Source organism: Pseudopipra pipra, chromosome 3, assembly GCF_036250125.1.
Source record: "Pseudopipra pipra isolate bDixPip1 chromosome 3, bDixPip1.hap1, whole genome shotgun sequence".
Lineage (NCBI taxonomy): Eukaryota > Metazoa > Chordata > Aves > Passeriformes > Pipridae > Pseudopipra > Pseudopipra pipra.
Window position 1 is genome coordinate 31,282,708 of NC_087551.1, and position 18,180 is coordinate 31,300,887.

The 18,180-nt window shown below is 43.4% G+C and overlaps 1 long non-coding RNA gene across 1 annotated transcript; it reads left to right on the plus strand.

The window, feature by feature from the left end:
* The first annotated feature begins 269 nt into the window (after positions 1-269).
* On the plus strand, positions 270-15,924 carry LOC135411202 (uncharacterized). Its single transcript, XR_010429041.1, has 2 exons — positions 270-1,331; positions 12,793-15,924. It is a non-coding gene; the product is annotated as an uncharacterized LOC135411202 (long non-coding RNA).
* Positions 15,925-18,180: the final 2,256 nt, after the last annotated feature.

Here is an 18,180-nt window from a genome sequence, read left to right on the forward strand (position 1 = left end):
TATTGTTAATATTCTGGTAAATCCCTTATTTACTGCATGCACAAAATTCAGGTCCTTTTCTAAAGACAATGGGGCACTAAACAGGGTTTCCTGGCCACATTGATGCCTGTCTAATTATACGTTTTTTAAATCTCCCCAACATTTCAGATTACTACGGGTTTTCACTTTGCTTTTTGCCCTATACTATTGCATAATTTTTGTGGATGGCACTATATAGCCACTTTGTTGTTCTCCACAAGCTGTCTCAAGGCGGGGGGGGGGGGGGGGGGGGGCAGAAATTAGGCTCTATTGGCAGGCTCTACCAATTGCGAATGATTTCAGTGGTGCTTAACGCCATGCTGGAAGGGGCCAGTTGCTTATCAAACAATGCTAAAACTAAAAGTAGTACAGAACTCTAAAGTACTAAGGTAAAAGCACTGCAGTAACAGTGGGCACGTGCCATGTGTGTGGAGGAATAGCAGAGGCATGGAGCAGAATCCTGATGCAGCCCCTTGTCTCACCAAGCAGAAGAGCATCTTGAGGAGCCCTGAGCAGGAAGGGATGGCCTGGGCACCTCCCTTGCTGCAGCAGGACTGCCTTGTGTCCCCACAGGCACCACTCTAACTTAGCCTGTTCCTAAAGGCAATCTTAGTCAAGGAGGCATCTTTGCAGTGCCCCTTTACTGTAGCAAGTTCAAGTACATGACCACAGGTTACTGCCCAGCCAGAGGTGAGTGCTAGCAGTGCATGAGTCTCTGCTAGTGGAACACAAGCCAGGCTCCTGAGCTGCACATCTGCCCTGCTGTACAGAAACCATGGAGAGTCTCCTCCGCTGTCAGAGAGAAGAAGCCTGCAACAGAGGAGACTGAGCCCTGAAGAAGCCTCTCCTTCCAGGGTTTACTACGTAGAAGCAATGCTCACATTGCTAGGAAATGTCCTGGCACTCACCTGAAATGTAAAGCCAAGAGTAAACTTCCTGTGAACAGAGTCTGAATCACAAGATAAAGAGCTTTTCAAAAGCATCTGTGAAGGAAGAGAGCATATTGGGCTGTGGGTACTAGCAGGTCATGTTGCCAGCATGGTAGAGGAAAGAGAGCTTCAGAAGGAGATTGTGGTGCAGATTCCATGGCTTCAGTGATGAAATAGTGTTCTGTAGGACACTAACTCCCCAGTGCTTCCACATGGAAACTTACGGGTTCAGCTCACAAGCTCAGTGCTTCCAGGCACATTGTCCCTGCATTTGTGCCTGCTTGTGACCTTTACAGCTTCCCCATAGGATAACCACTGTGGGGTCAGATGTGAGAGAAAACTCCAAGGAAATCATGCATCTGAAGATTTCCTCTGTTTTTAAAGGTAGTAGTTATAGTCCAACCACTTGTACTTAAGAGACAGAGATTACAAAACACTAGTGTAAATTACAAAGAGGGGGAGATGTCCTTTTCCCAGAGGAAAAGGAATCCTGCCTTTTATTAATTTCCTGTAACAGTGAGTAATATTTTCTTTGAGGCATGGAGAGCAATTCCCCTCCCCAAGCTGTTATGACCTGACAACAGCAGCAAACCTCAACTGAGGAATAAATAAGGAATTACTTATTTGTTCTTGGCTCAATTAATTTCTGGCTTGGAGACTCAATGCAGAAATCAGGCTATTTTCACATGTCCATTGTAGTAAAATGGTGTCAGGCTGAGCCATTCCTGGCAGTACCTCATGTCTGAGAATTAGGAGGAAACCACTATATTTGGAAATAGATAGAATCCTGTTATGGCACTGCAAAATACATTCCCCTTACAACAGGATGCAGTAGACTCCAACAGTCAAAAGCCTAGGAAACCCAATGCCAGGAAACCCCATCTGCTTTCCTAGGATGCCAGTCCAAGGCATAATCATGGTTGATGCTAAAAACATATCTGCAGAAAAACATGGAAAGTGAGTTTTAGAACCTCTCATTTAATAATTTTAGCCAAGCTCAACAGCTCAGAAACACCCTGAAATCTGTCTACAACAAATGCATCTCTTGAAATATGAATATTTTTATTTTAAAAAGATCACTTTTTCTGCTGTTAGATAAACAATTCAAACACAGGTCCGGCTGAACACCTCCTTACACACTTTGTTACAGAGAAGACCGTAGATGTGACGCACATATGTGTGGAAATGTCTGCTGGCAAATACCTTTCTAGCATGGAGGAGGATGGGGAGCAGAGGGCTCCATGGCTCCAGTGATGGGTTTCAGTTACAGGTGCTCTTGCACCAAGCATCTGCATTCACTGCTATTCCTTGATGTGAGAAGGAAAATCAGCTTGCTGTGCTGGTTTCTCATCCTACCAGAGTCAGCTACATTCTAACAGAAGGAAGAAATAGGAAAAAAGGAAGTGGGTCCTGAAGAGACCAAGTATAAGGAAGAACTTGTTTAAGCAAGACTGGGAAGCCTTTCAAGCAACATACACACATATAGGATGCTGCACATTCATCTCCTGCTTTGTTTAACAGACAGAAAGCAGTGAGTCAGATGTTGGTCACCTTTAATGCTGCTCCAAAACCAATCAGTGAACAAAAGCCTAGGTGACACTGGCATGTGGGCTCCCAGCTATCGTAGAGAGCTAAGTTAATGGGACCTGGTAGCCAAGTGGTCTAAAACACAAGAGGCTTTGGAAGTTTGCTCTAACACACAAATATCCTATAGTTAGGTTCATCTTTGCTAAAAAACACATTAACAATGCTGGTAACTGTCTGGATGAGTCACTTTGCTATCACTGAGGTAGCCAAACCAGACTTTAAAAAGTGGCAAATTTGTGCCAAAAAGGCCTTGGATGGTGTTTGCTATCAGATATATTTGTTCATTTTTTTCATCTGATAGACACTAAAGTGACCAGAGCGAGGCTCACAGTGGCATGTTGCTGCTGCTGCTGCTCATTTTGGGCTCTTAGCATGAACAGAAACAGCCATTCCGTGCCAATGCCACAAGATTTTCAGCCATCTGTAACATTTAAGCCTTTCTCAATCCACTATGAAAAATAGCTCAGGGAAGATGGGCAGGGGAACAAATCCTTCAGCTCCTCTTAGCAGTTAAGAGAAGATGATAAGGCTTGGGAGGAGGGATTGCAAACGCTCTTTTCTCCTGTAACGCTTCACTTCTACAAACCCAGTGGGGCAGAAATCCAACTGAAAACCCCTATTACAACCATAGTTGCTAGTGAAAAGGCAATCTTCCCAGCTTGCCAATTCCCAAGAGCCAGAGCTCCAAGGGAGCAAGGTCTCTTTATTCCATCTACTCAGGTAGAGGACGAAATGATTCCACTACTATTTCCATTTGTATGGATTCCCTACCCATAGTGTTCTTTTTGACAGGACAATAAACCACTATTACCTTGGATTGCAATTGTGTAAGATAAAAAATTATTTATTTTCAGTTGCAGAAACCATTTGTTATTAGGGGCAACAGTTAACTGCTCACTTACCTGGATGCAGGTAATGGGATAGAACTGCTTCTAACTTAGAACATATCACGTTTACTCCTGTCTTGCTCCTCACCTGGGAGTACCAAACCCTTGATTTCATTGATCTCAGTCCTTGCTTGCCTAAGCACTTTTAGCTTTCATCCTGTAAGTTTTTGCTGCAGAAAGTATAAATCAAGGAATTCAGAGAACCAACATAGAGGGAAAACATGACAATGACAGCTGTTACAGATTATAGAGTGAAAGCTGATGGTCAGAGCATTGTTAGAGCATAAATCCCTCTGGTAAATCCTCTCTATATGAATGTTAATTGAGGTAGATAATTAGCTGGACTAGCTTTCAGACAGCAAAGGCAGGTCATTCTGTGGGGAGTAGAGGAAGATCTGCAAAGGAATACCTACACTGATATGCCTAGCCATGAGTGGAGTTTGGTAAATGGATGTCCAGATGCTATTCTGCATAGGATATCCTCATTAGTGAGGTGAGAAAGTAATTTGGTGGGTTGACTGTCACCACGAATCCTGAAAAACTCTTTGCTGGCACTAATATTCTGGATTTTCCTCAGATTGTGCATGTGTTCTTCCTCTGAGTAGTATTTCTGTCCTTGCAGAGCTAATGTCAAGGGCCAACAACTTTAGTTTTATGATCACCAGGACTGCAGTGAAAACTGGCTTCTTTTGGAGGTGCAGATTCACCACCAGAAGGAGGAAGAGGGCCTGGTGCCAGGCAAGCACTGGCTGACAGCAATGGTTCCCTCCCCCTAGCGAAAGATCCCAGAAGGCGTGACATGAGGAGGTTTTGTCTAGCCTCCAGGGCTGAAATTCTGGCCAGTCTCTCAACACTTGACATTACACGTGGTCAGAAAACATTATTGAAAATGTAGGAAATCTTGCTTTTTATTACCCTGCTGTTTTCAGTAACAACTCTACAGTAGCCCTGGACAGAGACATATGGTTTACAGTAGAATATCCATCTACATGGATTTCTTTTCCGTGGCTATTTATCATATTTGTCCTTTTTTAACACCAAAACCATCAGTTATACACAATGTAAAGGAGGAGGTAGTAAAGCGCCAAGTGCTGTGCTCTTGTCTTGCCAGCATCAGGACTGCTTGTGGGACCATCTGGCTCCAGGGCCCTGTTTATTGCAATGGACACAAAGGGACATCTCAGGATGAAGGATAAAATCCCCAGTAATGGACAACTATGAAACAGCAGGCCCAAGGCAGGAGGGTGCCATTTCCACCCCAAGCACTCCTGGCTCAGGAGTGATAGTACAGAGGATGTTTTCCCCTTCTGCCCTTTCATCACAGCATCTCTAAAGGTTGATATCAACCACATTTCTGGTAGTTTATCATTCAGAGACTGCACATTGCCCTTAGAAATCCCAAGGCAAGGTATCTCAAAAACAGTCCAGTTTTTCCATCTTCTACTGCTTGTCAAGGAGTTCTTCTATCCCTTTTAAAAGGCCACATAGCCCTTCTGTTTTTCCTCCAACATAGTGCAGTGCTTTACTGAGGAGCTCTCTTCCACTCATCCCATGCTGGACTGGACAGCTTCACTAGTCCTCAGTTTGAGCTCCATGGCTCACCAGGTAACAGGCAAACATCCCTGCTGCTCTTCTAAGTCTCTGGTTTCTCAAGGAAACAGCATCTCCTCTTTATGGATGAAGATGAGAAGAAGAGAAGGAGAGAGGGAGCATCTCAGCCTCTGTGTAATAGAGAAAGGCTAGTGATATTTCTGCCTCTGCAGTGACATTTTTCAGGGCTAGAACACCAAAAACAAAATAAGGAAGTTGTATCCCTTGTTTTAGTTTGTTCTTTTTTTTTTTTTTCAGAGTTTTTTCCAGGTTTCTTGAGAAACTACCTGTAGATATGCCATGATCCTGGTGACCTCCAGATTTTGGTGCTAGCAACATCTACTATTCTTTTAGTTCTTCCTCAGCTGTCCTTTATTGTGTGTCCTTACCTAGACCTTGCTATTCACTCTCCACTCAGACCAGTCTGACTGTCAGAGTTCTCTACATTGCAACCACTACACAGTTGTCCCTTCAGCTCCACCAGGTGCCTGTTCTGTTATTTATGTCCTGGGACAACCCCAGTCAGTGGTACAGCACCTTCTACTCCAGGCTGTGACCTCCAGACTTTCCTGCAGATGGACCCTTGCTATTGACTGTCCTGTTTCTTTGCTGTTCATCCCTGAATCTTTCCAAAGTAGAGACTGCCATCATGATGGTTTTCCAGTGTCCATTAGTAGTGGTCAAGATGAGACTTGGCTCTAGCCAGGATACACATATGCAGAGGTTAAAGGCACTAACCTCTCCTGGCCACAGGCTGGCTCTCATTTCAGGCTTGGTCAGTGTTGCTGCTCCATCACTGGGTGAACTCTCAGAACGCTTTCCAGCGTCCCCTTCCCCCTGCCAACTGCAATTTGCTGCTTATTTGGAAAGACAGAAGGAACCAATAAACTGATTGTATGAGAAAAGACAAAACCCCAGAACAGTATGCAGCCTACACGAAAGTAAAATTCTGAGTGATTAAACTGGACTCTGGGAGAAACACTGGGGCACAAGATGAAAAAAAGCAAAATCTACTGATAAAGAAGGCGGAAAACTGCAGGAAACATTTAGATAATACAGGGGAAAAAACAAACCCAAACCAAATCAAAACCAATCCCAGAAGCTGGAAAGAAAGACTGCAAACTCTTTGACCCTAAAGATGCTTCTGAAGATAAGGCTTGTTTTTGCTGTGCATGTAAGGTCACTTCACAGCTTTCTTTCTAAGCATTCAGTTTTGTCCATTGATGTTTCTCTGTGGAACACCACTTGCAAGACCAAGAGGAACATTTGAGCATAGTTGTGGTCTTGGTAATGCAAGCATAAGAGGCAGAGTATCCCCAGCAAATTGGGGAGAATTGCTCTGGTTTTATATCCTTAAAAGTAAGAGCAAAATCTTGCAGATGGAGACTTCATACAACAAATGATTCCATCTGTGAGTCAGATGCTAAGCAGGAGGCAGGTGTGACATACATCTGAGCAGTGGCAGACAGCCAGTCTTTAGGGGGAGAGGGTTTGTCTGCCAACAAGGGAAGAGAGAAGATCAGAGTTCATTTTAGAGAGCTAAGAAATTTCTGGGAATGGGGATGAGCTGGGGTAAACCCCAAAACAGAGTCTGAAAAAGAGGAGGAAGAGAAAAAAGTCAAACCAGGAAATCTATGTGGGAGAGTAGTGACAGAAACTTTGAGGCTAGAAAAATAATAATTTTGTTATATTTTATTAACCTCTAATCCACACCCCACAAATCTATTGGAAAGTATCTTGTTGTGATCTCTCTCCTGCAGTATCACAAGAATGCACTTACTCTCTTGCTTTCAAACTGGGCCGAGTCATATCTAGGTCTAGACTTGCACCAAGCTGACGGACATTCATCTGATGGAGTCTGATTAGGCTTCAGATGGAAGAAAGGGAGGGAGACATTCACCACTGTACCTATTGTTCTTTGGAGGAATGAGTGAAGTCCTGGAGGTTTGGCTGCTAACAGACCCGAACCCTTTTTTTGTGTAGAGAAAACTTTGTTAGACAGCATTGGTTGAAAGAAACCACTCTTGCCTAGAAAGGGGCTTTCCCTCGTAGAGGTAAAATGAGTGGTTTGATAGCTGGAACTTCTATCTTTCTCGGCCTGAGAATCTCCTCTCCTCCATGCAATGCTGGTATGGGAGGTAGCTGTTTTGTCATTTAAAAGAAAGAAACAGATGGAATATGTGGCAGTGTTAAAAAGCTCCAGCTTGTTGCCAGGGTAACTGAGGGGGATATATTTTATAATTATTATTTAAAATTCTTCATTGTCTTCATTAAAGGTAACAACGATTGCAGAGAATAAACAAAGTGATGCCCTGCTGTGCAAATCAGTCCCTCAATAAATAAAATTAAAGGAGTGCTTTGCATTGCAAATGCTGATACAGTCACCAGAAGGGTGGAAGGACTGCAGGTTATCTGAGGATGATGAATTATGCATGCTGGCACATTAAGGACATGGCAGGGTCATTTGGTAACTCTGCCCTTTAACTTCTACTGGGTGGGTTTGGATGAGTCTGCTGGAGCTCTGGACAAAGACACGGCCAGCTTGCATCAGGAAATTGTCCCATCAGCTTTGGGGCCGGGTTGGAATACCCCAAACATTCATCATGGGGAGCATTGGCCCAGCAAGCAGATGCTGTAGCTGTTAGTTCCTTGTGTGCCCTTAAGCACTCTTGGGATGGAGGATGTCTGGCATCCTGAACTGATTGTTTGAGAAGTTATGCCTAGGTAGCAGAGGAGTGTCTTCCACCCAGGAAAGCTAATAAACTTCACCAATTTACTACATCTCACGTATTCTGGTAGCACTCTGCTCTACACTGTGGTTTAGTCACAGCCCTGCTGTGAACTATAGCTTTTCAGTTCATAACTACACATCAGTTAAGAATGTTAACAGTTAGGAATACAGTTAAGAGATACTCTTGGTGGTCTAAAACAGCAGAATTAATCCAGTATGTACTGTAACTCTTCTGACTTGGTATTTGGTTCAGGCACTGTAGTAACAAGGCACTGATACTAATCAGACTCAACTGGGTTTTTTATGGAACATCTCATGTTAAAGAAAACATATCACACTGCTTTGAACTTCCTTGTTGACTCAGCCAGAGTTAGGCGTCAACAGATTGAAGAGATAGTTACAAGGTGAAAGTGTTCAGGTCCCTGAGTAAAGAACAGGCCTGTGAAAGGCTGCCTTTGAAAGAAAATGTTTTTCTCTTGATGAGCCCAAGGTCAGTGAAGAGAATGTCTGAACACAGCTCTAATTTGATTGAGAGATTACATTTCATGATAACAAGTTCATACATACACAGCAAAATCCCTGTTAATATTTCTTCTGACTGTGTTTGTTATTGCTGATGGAGCAGATTAAAAATACATCCAAGCCTGCAGAGATTCTCCCTGGGGACGAAATTGCACAGAGGTCCTCCAGCCTTCCTGCCTTTGCCCCCAGTTCTTTCCCAGACTTTTTGTATGCCCAAGCATCCAAGCGTGAGGGAGAAAGCTCAGATGTGGGATCCGGGGCATAGGCAGCTGCTCACTCTTCCTTCAGACAGCAGAAATGAACATGGTCTAAATTTAACACCACTTCTACTCCCTGCTTTTCCAGTGAAGTCTAGTCTCCAGGGGCTGTGGAGTTGCCACCAACAAGGATAGGACAGCAGCCCTAGCTTTCCCCATTCTGGGAGCCCTAGGTTTGTCAGGCAGCTCCAGGCAGAAATTCCCTTGGTTAAATAGGTGGACAAGGGAGGCCATGACCTTCTGTATATGATGAATCCCCGCTGGGATAAGAGTGAGTAAATATCAGTGAATTATCATCTTTTCCTCTCCGCAGATATCTCTGTATTGGCAGGATCAGGTCAATTATGAAGGCATAAGCAGTCTTTGGAATATAATAGCTACTTTTGAAATCTTATAAGCAAGAACGAATCTCATGATTTTTACTGGCTTTACTAGTAAATGACCGGGCTCTTCCAAGTGCAGAAATGAGACAGAGTTGTCCATGGGTTGTCTCTAGTAATTCTTTGCATCCTACTTTAATCATCCCTATAAGTGGCCACTACACGTTAAGCAGACAGAAAGCAGCTCTAAGCAGCTCTCCTTTCTCCAGAGCCAGAAATCAGAAGGTATCAGTCTGCTTGGTTTCTCATGACTACAAATGCACGAGCCAGCCAGACCGTATCACTCCGGGAGTCTTCCTGACGCAAGGGGAATAGTATTATCCATTTTGATAGCTGTTCACATGTCATTTAATCCTGACTCTTTTAGTAAGTCTAAGTATAGTATTAAGCATAAGAGAATGTAGGAAATATTATACAATAATCATTAGAAATGGAATACGATAGGAGTATAGGTAGTAGTTTAGCACATATGAGTACCCATTACCAAGACAGCTTTTGTCAGCTCAGCATTAGGTAAGCTAAGTGGAAGTTAAATGTCCAGGAAATATTGGAGGTGCAAGACAAATGACTTGAGGCTTTCCACGGGCAAAAGGTCATAAGAAATGGCCTCATTGCCAAGAAGCCAGCAGATACATTTTTTTACTTAAGTTATAACATAACTGAGGTAATAGTTTAGATAAAGATAAGATGGTCTGATTGTAATTCTATTGCATTGTTCCTGATTTACTCATGGTATCATATTGTAAGATTGCTAAATATATATCTTTGTGCATATTACAGGAAATCCTAGTCTCGTAGAGGAGTTTCTTTCAACCCTTTGCTGCTGATGTCTGCAGGGTCACACAATGTAGCTGGGTTCAGCTCTTCTGAATGATGCAGTGTCAGTCTTCACACACAAATCCGCTGCTTCTCCCCTAATCTAAAAATACCTTTGGTTTCCACCTTATACACATCAATGTTGTGGTTTTTTGAAAACGGGCTCAAGGAAAGGATTCAGCTTGTATGTGAGAAAGGATGCTTGGGCACGTCTCTATTTTATCCAATCCAGCTCAACCTTGCAGTGACAGCCCCAGTTACAGAGGGGGCATTTTCTCCACATGCTGTACATATCTACTGGCTCTTTTCTTCTAGTAAAAATGGCAGCAGGTCGTGATCTCTTTGCCTGGCCACTGGTAAGGAGCACAACAAGGATCATTAGTCTCACATGGTTGCTACTGATACCTTACAATGGCTGATAAAAATAAATAGTGTCCTGTCAAATAAGCAGTAATGTACCTTGGGAAAATACCCTCTGTCTTTTTAATCTGAGTTTCGTGATCTGATGATTGTCACAACTGCTGATGTTACCACTTTTGGGAGAAGGTGGTTAAGGTGGAGCTGTCAGGAAATGGGATACCATTCTCCTAGCACCTTCAGGATTTTGGAAATATCCCTGTTTCACATGAGGGAAAAAAAAAAAAAGAAAGGAAAACTTCCATTTTTTCATGTTTTGTGGTGACAGACTGGGAGTGGCACTCAAAATAGCTCCTGTGCAGGAGAATACAGCACTGACCAGGGATGAGTAAAGCTTGGGTCCAGATTTTCAACTTCAGTTGGAGAGGCCATGGTTTTGAAAGTTTGGCCCTTCCCATCGAGCACTGTCTTGTGCTGAGCATTCCAAGCACTGCATACATTAACGTGAACTGTCTCTCTCACATTTCTCTTAGAAATCCACTTAGAAACCAAGAGACCATTCTGAGGCTTGGGTGTTCTGGAGAGATTCAGTTTTTCAGAATTAATAATTTGTTGCAGAAAATTTTTTTTAATTACACTATTTATCCCTCCAAAGCAAGGCTGACTTTGAACTTCACCACTGCTTTAGGAATTGCTCTAGCTCCTTCAGGATGGAAAGGATCACATCCTTTTCTTTCTATGAAGTTAATCTTATGCATGCAAGTTTTATATGCATAAAACATATCCATCCATCCACAGGGCTTTACAAATGTGGATAACATTTGAGCCTGCGCAATGGATTTTTTAGGTGAGACGCAGCATGCGCAGAACTGGACCCACCCTTTAATCCTAAGGTTCATCTGCCAGGGCCTAGCGATAAAACATATAAAGCATGCATTATATACACAAAAATATAATCTACATCTAAAAAATATTTTTATTTATGTACATGTACTGTATATATATGTATAAACACACGGAGTTCATACTGAGGTTGCCCTACCCTCAGATCAGCAGGTGGTCCCTTGTTTCAGCATTCCCATGGAGCAATGAAATAAGCTCTAGGGACAGAGACAGATTAGTCTTTGTATGAATGTTTTTCCTGGTCCTCATCTCCTGGAAGGCCCATCCTGTGCCTCCATCTGCCCTGTGTACTTGAGATTTTCCATGTGGACTCATTCCCCAAGTTCTTCCAGAATGGTGCTTCCAGAGAAGTGTAAATGAGTGATCTGAGAGAAGAGAATGCATTTTTGATCTCTCTTTTCCCCTGGCCAATTTCAATGAAAGAGCAGTTTTTGGAGGGTGGAGCATCTGACCTGTCTAATTTTATCTGTAAGGATGCAGATCTATCATTTCAAAGTGACTCTGATAACAGGACTGCCTACAGATAGGGCTGCAATGATTATTCAAAGCATTAATCAGGGGAAAAAAATTATGCCAGTTACTGATTGACTAATTACTGCAATCAAATATTCACTCCTCTCTTTGGAACGATGGGCACGGCACTGGGAAAAGGAGACAACAACAACAAAAACCCTCATCACAAAAAAAAAAATTCTTTACTCTTTTGTGATCTGGGTGAGGATTCCAGTTGCAGGAGGCAGGAGAGGTCCTACAGGACCCCAAGGGCATCCAGCTGGTGCCCCACTCTCCCCGTTTTCATTCCAGCGCATCTTTGCCTGCTCCAGCTTGTGATTTAATGAAACACCAGCAAGGAACAGCCAGTGCTTCATTAAGGGAGAAATATTTGAAAGTGACCTCTGCTAATGGCTATGAATTAGAGATTCAGAAGAGCCACTCATCTCCCTGGTTCTGCCCCCTGGAAACCACAGCAGAGGGTGCGTCCCTGTAGGAAACCCCTGCACTTGCAGAGAGGAAACTTTCCAAGAAACTTCTTTTGCCCAGATTCCCCACTGTGCCCAGTGGAGGGTAATGTGGAGTCAAGTGGGAGTACAGGAAAAAGGACAAGTGGAGTCTGTGTCACACTCTGTCACACTCATTGCACACACTCCAGCTTGCTTCAGAGAAGGTTTGAAAAGTACACATGGAGATAAAATGTGAAAGAGGGGCAGGGAGATAAAACAACAGCAAACTGCATTGGAGTCCAAAGGCAAATCTTGACTGAGCACCTATCTAGCTGTGGAATAGTCTCTCAAGGAAAGAGGTAGAAGATCCTTTGTAGTTCCCATAAAACAGGCAGCACACAGTCTCAGACTATTTGCACCACTTGTTTAGTAAGCTTAGTATGTTTCAGGATCAAGTGGGCTGTAGTATTGCTTCTTCTTCAGAAGCAATACTCACATCAGTCCTCCAGCAACAGCACTTTCTATTAAACGGGGGTTAACAGTGAAGTATTTTGTCTACTCAGAAGCTTTCATACCTTGCTGAATACCAGTCCAACTGCTGCTGTGCAGGCTGTGTATTCATTCTGTATACATCACTGCAATAGTTTTCAGTCTGAGCTCTGCAGATTCCTGGAAGTCCACAGACTGCTCCCACAGGACTTTCAGATGATATCAGAGAAAAATGAATATGATCAGTTGTCTTACATTTGTTCTAAAGGAAATAAATAACACTTACTTTGGAATTTTTTTAAGGAACTCATAAATGGAAAAGAATGGTTTAATTCATTGATGTGGATGTTTCATCTCACGTTCAAGGCTTTTTTTCAAATTGTAGATGTTACACATACTGACTGGAGACATTAGGGGAAGAAGATGGTTCAGAAAAGATTTTCCAGTGAAAGGACATGGTACCACCTGAGAATTAGGTTTGTTTTCTTTGATAACTACATTTTCATTGTTTTTCAATGTTATGTCTCCTACACCAGTAACACAGACCTGGAAGGGTGACCTGAAGCTCCAGGTCTCAGAGCTTCATCTCCACACTGCACTTTCACACATGCCAGTGGTGGGGGAAGGTATCCCACAATTTGCTGCTTCAGGCACAATTTGGAGACTCAGCCTATTCACCTGTATCACTGTCAGTGAATTGGCAGAAAGTGGAATTGCTCGGATGTCACTGACAATGGAACATGGTCTACAAAACTTTGCTATGGGTCTTATTGTACAAGCAAGGGGGGGAAAAGTCTAAATTTGGCAGTGAGGCACTAGAACAAGAAGCTGAAATACAAATCAGCTGCAAAGTCAGTATGAGATTTGCAGGCATTTGACACTGCAATAAGTGACAACCTACGAGTGGTCAGTGCATGTCAGTCCAGGAAGATAAAGCAAAATCTCAGAGTCAGATAACATGCCTTGGATTTTTTTTTTTTTTTTCCATTAGTGGAGATGTAGAGGTCTTGACATTCTCTTCAGAGGTATTTGGATTTTAAAATGGCTGAAGTTTGTCTGTTATCCAGAAGTTTAAAAAAAAAATAGAAAAGAAGTAGAAAAGCCTTAGATGTTAATTGCTATTTATTCAAAATGTAATAACTGCAGAGCCTGAAATTCATACCAGATTTAGAAATGAGATCATGATTTGTAATAATTGCTATTTCTTACTGCTAGCTCCTTAATGTTTTTATTTTAAAAATCATCAAGAATTCCTTTCTAGTGTCACTGATACCCACTCAGCCACCTACTCATTTACATCCCACAAGCACACACACACAATTTGCCCTTAAATATTACTGAACATTTAAAATCTCTTCCCTCTCTATAATTTTCAAAGACTAATTATTTCAAATGTTTTCATTTTTTAGTATAAAAGGAAATTTTGTCTGACACTCACCAGTAAGTTTTTCCAACATGTATGCAATGCATAGCACAGAACTGCAGAGGATACATCCATGATGTGCATTTATTAGTGGCAGATCTGGAAAGCTGAGATGACTATCAGAATGAGGAAGTGATTAGTCCCTCTGTTTGGCACTCATGAGGACATATCTGGTGTCCAGTGTCCAGTCTGGGATTGCTCTGTAAAAGAAAGATCTTGGCAAACTAGAAGGAGTCCAGTACAGGGCTACCAGGATGGTTGGGAGCTGCAGCACAGAGTACAGAGAGAGGCTGAAGGAACTCAATTTGTTTAGTCTTAAGTAGGGAAAGCAATGAGGAGATCTAAATCCTGTTTTCTACTGCCTAAAAGGGTTGATAGTGAAGATGCTCTTCCCAGAGGTGAAAAGGTACAAGGCAGTTATCACACGTTGCAGCATGGAAAATTCCAGATGAACGTAAGGAAGAAATTTTTCACCATGAGGGTGATCATGATAGAGGTGCCCAGAGAGGTTGTGGGATCTCCATCCTTAAAAATGCTCAAAACTCATCTGCACAAGACCCTGAGTAACCCATCTCAGCTTTGAAGTTGGCCAGCAGGAGTTGGAAGGTCACTTCCAACCTGGATAATTCAGCAGTTCTTTAATTTGCTCCTTTCTCCTCCCAAGGTTGCCACTATGCAGTACTGTACTCATGGTCACATGGAACTACTGGGGGAAAACGTCTTTCCGAAATGCCATCCTCTTTTCCTCTTGGGAGGCAGGACCTGAAACTGCGTTGTGTAAAACCACCTTAAGAACACCTTACAAAGCCAGTGCTTTCTCCATTTGCATGTTTTATTTTGTAGAAAATTAAAAAGAGTTATGTAATCCAGAGAATTTGTGAAGGGAATGTGATTCCTTGTCCAAGTTTCTGGAAGTTAACACCATCCCCACCAAACATATCAGGTCCCAGAATGAGATTTTATCTGGATCCATCCTTTGCCATTGGAATTTGTTTTCACTCAAATACACTCATGTACTCTCAGAAACAGGGATGCAGCTTGTTGGTAACATCTCACCCTCTCCCTCCAGTTGCTTGCAGCTGCCTCTAGACTACTAAGAAGAAAACTAGACCAAGTTCGCACTTAGGGAAGAAGGCTGCAGACACTCTGCAGGTGGCCTGTTCCCTACTATACATATATGTCTCCATTTGTACACAGATATTACCTGCCCAGTATGAACAAGGCTTGATAATTCTGGCTTATAATCACAACTGTTAATCAGACAAGTGGAAAAAGGTTTGAAAACCAGACTGCTGAAATCCTTCTCTTTCTGCACACACAGAGACAAAGTACTCCCACTCCAAAATACCCAGTATGTACCCCAGGTGCTGGCTCCTGCATCCTCCAACAGGTACACACAGCCCTTCTGCCTGTCCTTCTCTCCCCCTGGATAGTCCAATCCACCTGCAATCTGTCTGTCCCTTCTCACTGTCCTAGACTCCCCTTGACCCGGACTGGACACCAGTATTTGTCATACTGGCACTTGTCTGTGCTGGGAATTTCTGAGTGGAGCCTGACACCTGAAAATGCCTGGGTAAGAGGAAGGCAGAGAAATTGTCTGTGGACTGCAGAGGTTTTTTGCAGGAAATCTATGGTCAGTGCACCCTCTCTCCACATGAAGAATGCTTGCTGAGCCCCCAGACAGAAGGGAACATGGAACTATGTTGCAAAAAGTGTGAATTGGTTTCATTCAATTTTAAACAGAGCGTTACTGTATTCTAAATCCATAATCTCTGGATGATACTGCCTGTGGAGTCAAGGGGAGTAAGAATAGAAAATATAGCCACAGCTGGAGCTTAAGCAGAATATATCCTTCCAACAGAGCTCCACAGGGTTACAGGTATGGCTGCCACTGGAAGGACTCCCTCATGTCTTGGATCTAGCTGCACACTCGCCACTCCACTGGGAGAAGAGGGAGGATTTTTGCCTGTCGGAGCTACACTTTCCATCTGCCCTTTATGCACTGCTCTCTTCTGAAAGACACTGTAGAAGCATTAGGGATTATTAGAGAGGATGAAGCTGCATGATCGAGTATTAAATATTTATTCCCTTGTATTCTTCATTTGGATTATTTGAAAATCTTTTTCTTAACTGTCTTATTCTGCTCCCAAAAGTAGAGCTGTGCTGCTGGCTGCAGGTCCCACTCTTCATGTCTTCATTGTTATTCTTCCTTATCTGTGCTGTAGAGCAAGGCCCTGGTCAGAACAGGGGCAGATTGCACAGGGGACCCTGTAGATACAAATAAGAAGACACGGTCCTTTTGCTGCTGCAAATTCAGACTGTAAAAATAAACAGATGGAGCATGGCAAAAGGGGTCACAGTGTACAGTCAAAGCAATCAGGGCTGTTGCTGGCAGCCACAGGGGCAGCATAATTATAGGCTCTTTTTCTTTTTTCTTTTTTTTTTTTTCCCTAAAGATACATTTCACTTGCCCACTGTTTGGAGGGTTTGTCTGTATTGCTCACAGATGGAGAAGGATGTGTTGGGACCCTTGCAAGGATAACAGCAGAGAAAAGAGATGGAAAGAGCAGGGAGCAGTGGTCAGGATCAGGTAACCAGCAACCTAGACAGAGCCAAGAAGGAGAAATAAGGTCGTGTTCAAACTGCTGAGACGAGTAAGGCAGCTCAGGGGGTGGTGTTGCTAGGCCCACAAAAGGGTGAGAAAGGCTGTCAGGTCCAGTGCTTCTCTTTCTGACGGACTACAAGGTCCTGGAATCTCCATTTCATGTTCCAAAGCTCCTTTTGGCCAGAAAAAAGCACCAATGTGCAAGCATTCTGTAGGACAGCTACCTGCATACAGTTTCCTCCTTGACTCCTGACCCAGGACTACCATGCACAGTGAGAAAAGACTCCCAGACTGCCTTCAGTTGTGTCTGAATGTGCAGGAGCACCAGAGTCTTCAAGCATAGTGCTGTGCATGGGACCAACATGGACCCAGGGGGATGAAACAGAAGGGCGTAAAGAAGGAAAAAACTAGAGATAACTCATATGAAAGGGAACATCTGAAGGAAGGAGGTGAAAGGATATGGGGACATATTACACTGAGGTGAATGGGAAGGCCCTGAACCCTCATCCCAGCTGGGAAAGGCTGGCAAGGGCTGTTAGCCGGGAACTGGAGGGGACAGCGAGTGGGAAGTATGGAAAGAGCTGGAGAGGCAGAAGCTTACTGTGGTAATAAAGAGGAAAATGACAGATGAAAAATAAAGCCCTAGGGAGGGATGAAACAAGTTCTTTAACTAATCAGCTTGTCCAGATGAGCAGGAGGGTTAATCCAGCTCTGACAGAGTGAAAAGACTAAACACACAGGGCAGAGCCAGCTCGGCTGGAGAGGCACTGTCTAATTCCCTTCCAGGGGTGAAGCTGGTGGGGCAGACAGAGTCAGGGCAGGTCCTCAAAGACCCAGAAGCTGGGGGGGAGATTCTGCTGCTCTTTGAGGAGTATGTAGTTGCACAGGCCCTATGTGGTTATGTCCTCCCTGTCTGAGCAGCAGGCAATGCAGAACTTTCCTTCACAGCTGGGAGAAGACATTCATCTTCAGGGCTCACTTGTAGCTACCTTTCTGGGTTTGTTCCTGGGCAAAACAGAAGTAACACCTCGTAAAATCCACCTCAGGTATTACAGGGTAAATGCTGCATTTGCCATGCAGTGGGTAGTGCAGCTGATAGAAATCTTGATTCTCTGTGGTAGCTGGAGGTAATCCCAAGGAGCTGCCCATAGGCTAGGCTACTGCCCCAGCTACTCCTACAGACATGGTGTGTGCTCAGGTAACTCCAGAACATCTCAGTTTGGGGTTGCTTCTTGTTTCAAGCTATATTTGTGCCCCTAGGACATGTAACCTGGCCAATGGGGGAAGGAGGGAGAGGTTGGAATAGTTCACAGGGGATTCAATAATTATTGTTCTCACAAATGATAATGGGTTTGGTTTGGTTATTCTCTTTTACAAAGTTCCCCTTCATTTCCCCAGAATGCCTTCAATCTTCAAAGACAAAGTCTCAAGTTGTGCCAGGGGAGGTTCAGATTGGATATCAGGAGGAATTTCTGCATGGAAAGGGTTGTTAAACATTGGAGTGGGATGCACAGGGAGGTGGTGGAGTCATCATCCCTGGAGGTTTTCAAGGAATGACTGGACATGGCACTTATTGCCATGGTCTAATTGGCAAGGTGGTGTTCAGTCATAGGTTGGACTCGATGATCCCAGAGGTCTTTTCCAACCTAAATGATTCTGTGATTCTGTGATTCTGTGAAGCTAAGGGAGTACCATATCACCGTGATACTACTTCAGATCGACAGAGCCATACAGGGAACTGACTC